Source organism: Anas acuta, chromosome 10, assembly GCF_963932015.1.
Source record: "Anas acuta chromosome 10, bAnaAcu1.1, whole genome shotgun sequence".
Lineage (NCBI taxonomy): Eukaryota > Metazoa > Chordata > Aves > Anseriformes > Anatidae > Anas > Anas acuta.
The window spans coordinates 3,360,842-3,371,466 of record NC_088988.1 but is presented as its reverse complement, the minus strand read 5'-3'; the positions used below and the strand labels follow the sequence as shown (position 1 = coordinate 3,371,466).

The following is a 10,625-nucleotide window of genomic DNA, read 5'->3' as shown; positions in this document are numbered from 1 at the left end:
AGACAGTGGAAAAATAGCTGTCGTACTAGGAGCCTGAGTGCATTATTTGGCATTGCACTTTAGCTGTGTCCCCACAGATCATTGTGTTAACATGAATCCTGCCTCTCCTTCCCCCTGCGTGCAGGCTCCTGAAGGAAATTATTATTAGAGATGCTGAAGACTTTCCATTTATCTTACATTACTTTTTCCTCCGTTAATTTTTGCTTTCCTCTTTCAAAACTTTGTGATGTGAGGAGGCAGGATCAAATCAGGTTAGACAGAAAACGTCAGACGTGGCCAGGTTGTCACTGGGTTTGGCAGACCAGCACCTGCAGGGGAAGCCATAGACTTCCCTGTCCCTTCTGCTCCGGGCCATGACACAAGGTAAGAGGCAAAGCAAGGGTGGGAAAGACAACTTTTACATCCCATGTGTGTACTTATACATATTCTAGACACTTTCTCCTTTCTCTCTCTAAATATGTTGTAAATGTCACTTTTTTTCTTTGAATGCATTTCTAATTTACAGCAGGTAATCCCGTGACACTGAGCCTGAGAGTGTGATGGGACTTTTACCCCTGTTTCACTGTTGCATAAACACAACTGCCAACATCTAAGGGATAACTGCCCTGACTGTCAAGGTAAGCAAGTGCAGAGCTTTCTAGGAACTGTTCATTAAAGTGAACAAATGCATGAGCACACCTAGTAGGGGAGAAGGAAAAAACAGACATATTGCTTTTTTTTGTTTCCTGGTCTTCACAGCACAGACTGCAGGATTGACAGAATCATTTTCTGAAATGCTGGTCGTGTTCAGAATTTGAAGTTTCGTGTGAAGTACAATTTCCCCATTTCCCCCCTTCCCTTCCTCTCCCCCCCCACCCCCCTCCCCACACACACACCTTACTCTTAGGAAAAGGCAGATGATCATGATACAGTTCAGGCTGAAAATGACTTCAGCATCCGGAGGTTGAAAATGGTCATTTTTGAGTCACAGAACTGGCAGAAAGATGCTGTGGGATGTTCCATATTTGGCTCAACCTAAACCATCATGGTCATAGTCATCATAATAAAAGGAAATCCCTTTCCTAGTACAGCCATGAAGAATGGAGATGGGCTTCCTCCTTTGCACTCTCCCCAAACTATAGCTATGGGACACATTGGGTGAAAACTTCTATTAAAATTGATAGCTATGCTCACATTGTTGTCTGCACTGTGAGATAACGGTCACCAGCTTCTCTTTGACAAGTGGGTACTGCTCCAAATTAGGAAGGACTTTTCTTGTTAGAGATGGAAGTAGATGATGGAAAAACTTGCCCCAGGTCCATGAGATAATTTTGATAAAATGAAGACTTTTGTGCAACTTGCCTCCTAACAAGCACATCTGTTTAGACTAGATTTAGGTTAGATCTGAGTGCTTTTTGAATCCATGCAGTCTTACAGGGCTAAGTGGATCAGATTATGACCTGCAAAAACCTACCATTTCCATATTTTTCCCTTATAAAATACGTGCTTCAGCATGACCCGCAGTTACATAAACTGATTGATGGCATAAAATGCATGTAGGGTCTGTCCCTGATGTGACGTTTGCTATGCATTTGGGTTCAGAGGATTTGTTAAAAACTCTGCTATGAGCTTATTTTGACCCTCTCTTTTGATGGTTAATTCCAGTTTCTAAATTATTTATTTGATGTCACATACTCTTTAAGATATGAAATCGGTCTAATTAAAGACATATGCAAAATATAGCCTGTATGACAGATATAAGGAAAACATACTTCTCTGTGTGAGTGGTAAAGCCCACAGCCACAAACACCTCTCCAGTTTAGTAGCCTCAAAAATGCATCCACAAATATTATTCATCTCTGCGGTCTGCAAAGAGTTATCAGGGGTTATAACTTCCTGAAAATACCTGAAAAACTAGGAGTTTTGTATATGGATGTATTTGTCACTCAGTAAAGAGTCACTTTCTTTTACTATTCCCACTAGTCTAAGAGAACAGCAATTATGAATAAAGTAGTCTGGAAGAGACTGAAATATTCAAAAATGAATATTATGGGGAAAATATAGCTTGATGTTTACAATAATTTCTCCAATTTAAACTCAAAAAACATCTTTCCAACACGTCACTGCGTTTACTTACCACATTTTTTTTGGTGTGAGAATCTTTAAGAAAGAAAATTTGTCTGAATTTGTTCCAAAAAGTTTTAAAATAGGTTCTCAGTTTGGATGAGGAAGGCAGAACATATCTGCCTGTAGGTGAATGCAATAATCCTGAAACTTCAAGAGTTGAGCAAGATGTATCTTGTACACAGTAATTTTTATGAACAACCACTTCTTGGTTTACGGGTATTGTTGAATCACTACGTTATATCATATTTCTTCATAGTCAATAAAGCATTTTTTTTTTAAAGCTATGCCTACTAGAAATAAGAAAACATCCTCATGGGATGTAGGAGTGATGGTTTAGTAGAGCTCATAGATGCACTGGACTATGCTAAAGACTATAAGGTTAGAAATATGCACCCCAACTGATGCCAGTATTTCTTTCCAGCATTCACAGAGATTGGAACACTGTTACTCAGAGCTTTGGATCGTGAAGGAACCACAGGATAAGCTACTGAATGACACTGCTGGATTAAATATTTGCTGATGATACTTTTTCCTATCTTTCAATGTCTAGCTGAGACGAATGGTTTATAACGACTACTTTTGGATGTACTTCTGTAGAGGGAGAGAGGTACTGATTCCTAAGGACTGTGTTTCCTCATTTCCTGTTTTAAAAGCAGATAAAACAGGGGATGCTCCCATTGTCCAGTTCCTTAGGTTAAGCTTTTTTTTTCTTTCCATTTTTCTTATTGGCTTCTCTTTAATGTTATCCATTAAGACTCTCAGATATTGACCCCCAAGCTGCATTAATTTTGGTACAACAACCAGTTAAGATAATCCATCATTACTGGCAGAGCCCAATCAAATTAGGTCTTGTAATGTCCCAGAGAAAGGGACAATCCCCGTGGGAAAGGCTCACCGTTAGAAGGATGAGAGAAAAAAATATAGAGGGAAGGGAAACTAGAGAAACAATCACAAAAAATGATATTGCTAAGTGTTTTCTTAGGAAACAACACTGAAACAAGTGTTTTGGAGGAATTCTGTATTTGTTCTGAGCTATTAATTTGTCTGCACAATGGCAAGGCTAGGAAGTCTAGGGGTCAAGAAGAGAAACCAAAACCACTTTCCAAAAATGCTGCATGATTTTCCAGGTAAGAAACTTGCTTTCAACTCCCCTATTTACTGGAACACAGACAATGATTCACTTGATCTCAATCACAGGTCAGTTTATATTCTTAACAATCCTCTGGAACCAAGCCAAAAATCTTTTGATCTTTATCACATGTAATGAAAATACAATGTGAAGATGCAGAGTGAGGGTGGAATCAACAGCTTACAACCAGAAAACGTGGATTTGAGAGAAATTGGAGTACTCATGGTGTAAAGCTGAATCAGATTTCACCACAGAAGTCTTAAAATACATAAAAAAAAAAATCAAGGTTAGATACCTTTAAAACCAGAAGGAGAAATTTATACAGTACAAGCAAAAATCTAAGAACTGCCAGACTAATTCTTAGCAATGTGAAAGATCTAATTTTAAGTTATATGAGCATGATTTCAGTAGATTACCTTAAAAAAGATGCTTTATATGACAGCAAGGGGCTTATAAAATAATAAAGGCATCCCCTAAAATAGAAAGAACAACAGTAACATAAAACATTCATCGTGCTTTCAGTGTGAAGTGAGAATTTGCACTCCTAACCTCCCACATTGGATCTGGGTCTTGAATAGCGTTTCTGTTTTCTCTTCAGCTAAGCTAATGACAGATCTGAAGAAGTGTCAACACTGCAACCAAAAAAACTTGAAGCAGCAGGAATGTCGTTCACAGGGGAGATGGGAGTCATAGCAAATACGCTTTTCAAGGTTGGTTACTCCTGACTAATGGCATGTCGTTTTCAGCAAGAAAAGCCAAAATCTTGCCCACAGGCAGTGGTGCTCTCCAGATGAGTCCCATGCCTACTCTGAGCAGCATCAGGTGAGGTAATGTTGCTCCCATCTCCCTGGCTCCTCTTCTGCTGCCAGCTCTTGTTCAGGCTCAGGTATTTGCTTTAGTCAGACTTTATCGTCTTCATAGAAAGCAGGTGGAAAAAGATCATCTCCCTGTCAAACAGGGGACTTTGTGACAAGTCATATCCAAACAGGACATACTGTAAATTCATTAAAATGTTACATGGTGAGTGAGCTAGAGTTTCACAAACATTTTAATATCATTCATAAACTGATGGTATCAGATACAATCTATTCTGAAACCCTTATAATTTCAGACCTAACATGCTGTACCCCAATAGTTATGGGGTTTGCTACATGGGACATAACTTTCCACTTATAGAAAGCAACTTACCATCAGCCTCAAATGTTAATCAGAAGCTGTACCATGGTTGACAGTTCCAAACAGTAATAACTGTTTTTTTTTCCGTCCTTTTAGTACATTTCATTTGGTTCACTACCAAATATTTAAACTTCACTCCCTTCTTCTGTGACTTTTAAACTTCAATAAACTTTCATTTCAATTTGAAATGAACAGTCATTTTGAAATCAACAAACATTCTTTGCCCCAAAAGGTATTTAACAAAGAAGCTTGTTCCCTTTCCTTTATAATTGATTTCAAGTGTTGACCAATTGACCTTTTTCAAGTAAAGAGAAGAAACAAGAAGTTCTCTGTAATTTCTCCAAAGAATTCCCTCAATAGAAGTATTTTTCAATGAGAGAAAAATTTGAAGTTTGAAAAATATTGGAAACATTTCCTGTTTCTGAGAAATTATTGCTGCTTCTGGAGCAAAACTAAATGCAAACTGGTGTATGCAGGCATCAGGTGTTTGCTATGAAGCATTTGCCAAGAAGGGACAAGTCTGCAAAGGGCATCAAACTCCAGAAGACCCCCATGTAGGCCAGGAAATGAGATTTTATTCAGGTGTCCAAAACAGGGGACACAGTTGCATGAATGGCCTGTGGCTACATGAAGATATCTACAAATACAGTTATTATTCCCAGTGGGAGCTCCTGTTTCTCAACAGATGTGAAATTCAGGCTGTTTCATATTTAGAAACCTAAATGAGCACTTAGCGCTTCAGAAGACCTGGCCTTGGCCAAACGCACCATTTCCAAGAACAAAAGTCACATGAACTCAGACAGAACAAACCTTCAGGTTAACCCTTGGTCACTGCAAGAACGTAAAACACCTCAGATTTATTCCCCAAATCCAGTACAGGTTTCAGCTGTGTTGAACAGTCAATACATCACTGAAATAAAAAAAAAATAATTGAGAATTTAATAAGTTCACTGACCTGAAGCCATTGGCCAGTATGGGTTCTGTGATTTATGTTTGATGATTTGTAAAGACAAGAATCCATCATTCACGCCTGGTGGAAAAAGCACCCTGACCCCAGAAAGGTCTTTGCATTTTTTGTTGTTTGATCTTTAAATTATCCTTAAATTATCCTAAGGGAATTGTTTCAGCATACTTACTGAAGCTTGCTCAACTTTCTATTTTCCCTAAAGGGTTACTATGGAAGATTGAATTTAATTAGTCTAAAAGCAAAATAAGTAATTACTAAATGAATGTGTTTGGCAGCAGCAAACCAAAATAAGTTCATTTGAAGAGAAAGGGAGGTGGAAGTCCAAATCCTTACATCTAGATTTTCTGCTCCTGGTTGTGTGCTAAGGAGATGTGGTACCAATGGAAAAATTACTGCCAGAGATTGGCTCATGTAACCAGCATTCCAGGGAGCCTAGCTCAAGTCCTTGAGCTTCTGTGTTGGCTATGCTGCTCCTGTGTGCACTAGTGATGGCACCTGAGACCTGTAGGCTCTCCCCCCCAACACACACACACAAGAGAAGTGTCTGTCCTTTCTGAACAGCTGGAAGTATGAACATGGGAAGGTGCTGGAGGACTGGGATACTGGTTTGTAATAACCAGTAGCAGTTTGTGGTAGCAGATTCACAAGGCTCACTTCAGCACATACATACAAGTTGCTGGTGATGCAGATTATTTTCTCAAAATATCCAAAACTGTGCATTTTTATCTTCAGTGTTTGCTAGAGCAGACAAGTACCCATCCTGGGTCACCTCCAGCCACAGGAGCAGAGCTACCTGGTTGTGAGCATACCAAAGGATCCCTTTGTCAGGTACAACACTTGTTCTAGCAAATTCCTCAGTCTTAGAAGCATCTGCTGGTTTTGAAGTTGATTAATTACAAAGGAATGAAGAAAATAGGAAAAAAAAAAACAGAATGTTTAGTTATTGTTTTTCTAACCATTTCATTCAAAATACCATGGCCAGAGCTTTCTGTGTTGTAGGTACTGTGGTACCCTCCACCTTCAGTGGAACTGTTCCTCCTTCAGGGAGGGTATCCTCCTATATGGGTGGATATTATCCTTCTATGGGTGATGTTATTCAATGTTATCACATCATCTATCACATCCATATCCATCATGTGAACTTCAGGAAGGCTGGATGGTTAAAGCCACTCCAGCTTCAGATGCTGTCAAGGCATTGTGGAGAAAAAGCCTATGTCCTTACTCAGGTTTTTTTCACTGCTGCAGGATGTGACTCACTGGCTGACCATTGTCCAGCTCCAGAAATTTGATCTGTCTCTAAACAACCCCAGATTTGCTGGGCTTAAACTCAAGGATCCCAAGGTCTTTGAAACACGGCAAATGAAGCATGGATTTCCAGCAGGGGAATCAATGGAGCTCTAATGCAAAACCATCATCAAGCCAAACCAAAGATTTATTGAGGACTTTGGCTAACTTTTTTTTGAGGGGGGAATGGTTTGTTAGTTGGCTGGTTGCCATTAGTTTCAATGAGAATTATATTAGCTGGGTGTGGAATAGCTTTTTTGGGGGCTGTAGCATTCAGAGACTATCTTGAAAAGTGATTGACCTGCCCATCATGCTGTGCAGAACCCAACATCCCCAAATGAAAGGTGAGAGTAAACCATGGGGAAAACTCTGCAGCTCTCCTCTCTCCAAATGTCGTCAAGAACAAGACAACAAAACGCATCTCAGTAACTGTCAGCTGTAAACCTTGTAAGCCTCCCCCATGGATAATTCAACTTTGCAACCTTCAGTTTAGGCTGTGGTGACACAGACATTCCTAATGGGCATCTGCTGTCCTGATTTTTAAACATGCAATGAGTTTACAGCACAGCAAATGAATTGGCCTAATGCTGTTTGGAAAAACAAAGATGCTAGCCAAGAAGTGTATTAAGCTGTTTTTAACTTTGCAAACAATTTAGGCAATACAACTGGAAGAACAGGCAGCCCTTCACCATGCAGTAAGGTCACAGTGCCAAATGTTTGATCATAAGAAATACCTGATAACATGAAGAGATTCTGCTGCTAGTGCAATGCAGTCTTATATACCAGAAGAAATTGCTTTCAAGAAAAGAGGAAACTGATCTAGTAGACATCTGGTCTGGGTAAATTTGTCATGTCTGCAGTTGTAATTATACACTAATTATATGATTTCACACTGCTTACAATCCCAGCAGCATGCTGTTTCTAATTATACATTACCCATAAAAAGAAAGGCCTTACTGACTTCTGCCATTCGATTGCTTTTATCCAATCCTATGGGCTACTGATGCTTCTGATATCTGAGAACCACCTGAGCACTGTTGAGCATATACTCACAAAGACTTGAAAATTCAGGAAATAATATAATTATTGCTGCTTTTCATGTGAAGAAAGTCTATAAATTAGTGATAGGGCTTTTCAGTGTGCTTCTAGGAATGAAGGAAGAATACTCTTATACTTCCATGCCAAAAGAATCAGTTAGGGTCTGAAGTCTGCCTCACCATTTTGCATAGAAAGTGTCTGTCCTCAGTTTTAGTGTCTTTGACACCTCCCCCCATATGCAGCAGTTTCACTTTCCCTGAAAAAAAGCATCTACAAATCATCATGAAGCTGCCATAGCTTACAGACTTCTTCTCCCACCACTTACCTTGCCAAAGAAGTGTTGCTTCTGACAACATGTTCTTAGTGTTTTGTATTCTTACTTAATTAAGAAGAATTCTTATCTATTCTGCACTTCATCTTGTCTAATAAGAACTCCCAAAGGCATCTGATTTTATTTCTAGGAATAGGCTTGTTGTTTTATAGGGACCATGTGCTTGTCAGAGCTTGCCCTTTGTCCTTGCCACAACACATAAGAAACCACATAGATTAATTCCCAGAGCACTACCTTTGAACATACATATTACTTATATTAAACAGAACTCCACATTTCTTTTCCTCCATTTTCCCTACGCTCTCCAGCTATCTCCGGTCTCAGAGTTAAAAAAAGGGAAAAAAAAAGACAAACCATCATTATCTCCATATAGAGATAAAACACCAACAATACGTTTTGGAAAAAAAAATGTAGATATTACAACACACAACTCATTGTGGTAAACTTACCTAGGCAGGTATCAGTTCTAAAGCCCTGAGGGAGTGCCCTTATGTAGAAACCCTTCCCCACCTCATAAAGCAACTTGCTAGGACCCATGTGTGGGACACAGGGGCCCTAACTGGGAAACATTTGCTGCTCAAACCCCCTCCCTCCCCAACCCTTCCCTCCTATTTGCTACCAGCCTCTTTCCTGGGCATATTTATATGTCTAACACTAGCTTGAGATCAGCTGGAGAGAGATCCCTCCCTAGCTCCCCAACTGGTCTGCTCTTAATTAAAGGTTAAATCATTTTAAGTAAAGGAAGAAATCAGAGGTTTACTGGGACAGGTGTCTGCTTTGTTGTGATAATGAATGATGCTGAGTAGATGTGAGGGCACCTCAAAGCGAGCTAGATTTCTCCCAAGGTTAATAAAACTCCATCCCATCCTTGAATACATCATAGTGAAGGTGTATCTGTGACTGAGAAATGGATGCAAGAAAACAAAAAGAGGAAAAAGAAGAAACTGTTCAGCCCTCAGCAAAGTTTCAGTAATCTTCAGGGCTGATTTTGAAAATGAGAACAGCAGGAGCCCCAGCATCTTTTATCTGGGCCACAACTGGCTGAAAGCATGGTGACTACATAGATGGCTGTTTCAGTGGTGATTAACCCATACAAAACCCACTCAAACTGGAGAAATCTAAGTCTCTTTACCTGGCTGTGATAGTATCAGAGTGCTGAGAATCAGGCAGGATCGTGTCCATAGCTCAGTTCAAAAAAATGTGCCAGATTAATAGGCATAATCAAGGCTGACATTGAGTAAGAGGCAAGAACGACTAATCAGATGCTAACTTAGCTGATGCTGGCATTACTGAAAGCCTGGGGGCATAGTCCAAGGATAAAAACATAATGTCTTATCTAACCAAGGAGTCATTTGTGCACCACTAGTTACAACACGTACTTAAAAAAGGAAAGAAGGAACAAAATATCTATGGCACATGAAATTATTTTATGCCCCAGAAATGATAAGAAATTAAAGGTAAGTGTTCCTGCACCCAATCTTTATAGGGGAAAAGCCCATCTAAAGTTAACCCATTGCAAAGCCTACTGTAAGTCCCCAGGATATGGACAGATCCTGACAGCTTGCATGTAAAATGGGGACTGCAGAGATGAAATAAAAATGAGTATATCTAAGATATTTCAAAACTCAGTTTTGGCACATTTCTTGCTGTTTGGAGTTTGCTAGGATACATGGGCTGCCCTGCTCTTTGGTTCAGTGAAAGTTCAGGCCGTCTGGCAACCCCCTTCTTTTGGCCAAGGCTCTTTTTTTCTGGCAACACATTTCCCTGTTTCTCAAGACTTCTTTCCTCCAGATTCAACAGGATGTTGAACTGGATCTTGCAGAACAGCTCATGGAAAGGAAAGGCTCTCTGACACACAACAACGTCACTGGAGGGTGAACTTTAATGTCAGGGAAGGCATCTGGAGGACAAAACCAGGAGTAAACCAACCACTTCCAGGTGTAATGTTTTGGGGAAATTCATGGCTGTATCTTATTTCCAGTCCTTTGCAGTACAACTCATGAGTCTTAACAGTGAAAGAACTGTGCAAAATTCAGTAAATTAAAAAAACCACACACGGTCTTTGGGGAAAACCTGGAATTGTACTTCCATAATACAGGCCTTTCCCAGAAAAGCCAGGCATGGGTCATCATGAAATGCAACACCACACATCTGTGAAGGAGTCTGCCTGGTTCCTTCCAGCCTTTCCCATTTCCATCATTTGCCATCACTTGAAACCTTCTGCCCTAGCAACTTGAAACCACAGCCAAGCTCTTGCTGGGTGGGAGCTCTGGGAAACTGGGGCTGCCTGGAGGGAGGAGGAGGAAGGCCCAAGTGATGCATCATGTCCTGAAGGCCCAGTGGGAGAAGTTACCTCACCTCTGCTTGTGGGGCAGGGTGAAAGCATGAAACTGGCTGTAATGAAACCTCATTTTTCCCTTCCATTTGTTCCAAGAGGCACAACTGGTGCCTCTTGGCAGTGCCTCAGGCTCTAAACACTGACCTGTCTTCATGGTCTTTAGCCAGCGGTGACACTGACTCATTGTCTTCACCAGCTTCAAGTGACAGCACTTGATCTTCTTCCCAAGGGCTGGTAGCCAAGCAAGGTGACACCT

The 10,625-nt window shown here is 40.3% G+C and overlaps 1 long non-coding RNA gene across 1 annotated transcript; it reads right to left on the bottom strand.

Moving 5' to 3' along the window:
• Positions 1 to 3,291: 3,291 nt before the first annotated feature.
• Positions 3,292 to 8,651, bottom strand: LOC137861966 (uncharacterized). Its single transcript, XR_011099958.1, has 3 exons — positions 8,481 to 8,651; positions 5,222 to 5,321; positions 3,292 to 4,229 (listed from the first exon to the last, which is right to left on the bottom strand). It is a non-coding gene; the product is annotated as an uncharacterized lncRNA (long non-coding RNA).
• Positions 8,652 to 10,625: the final 1,974 nt, after the last annotated feature.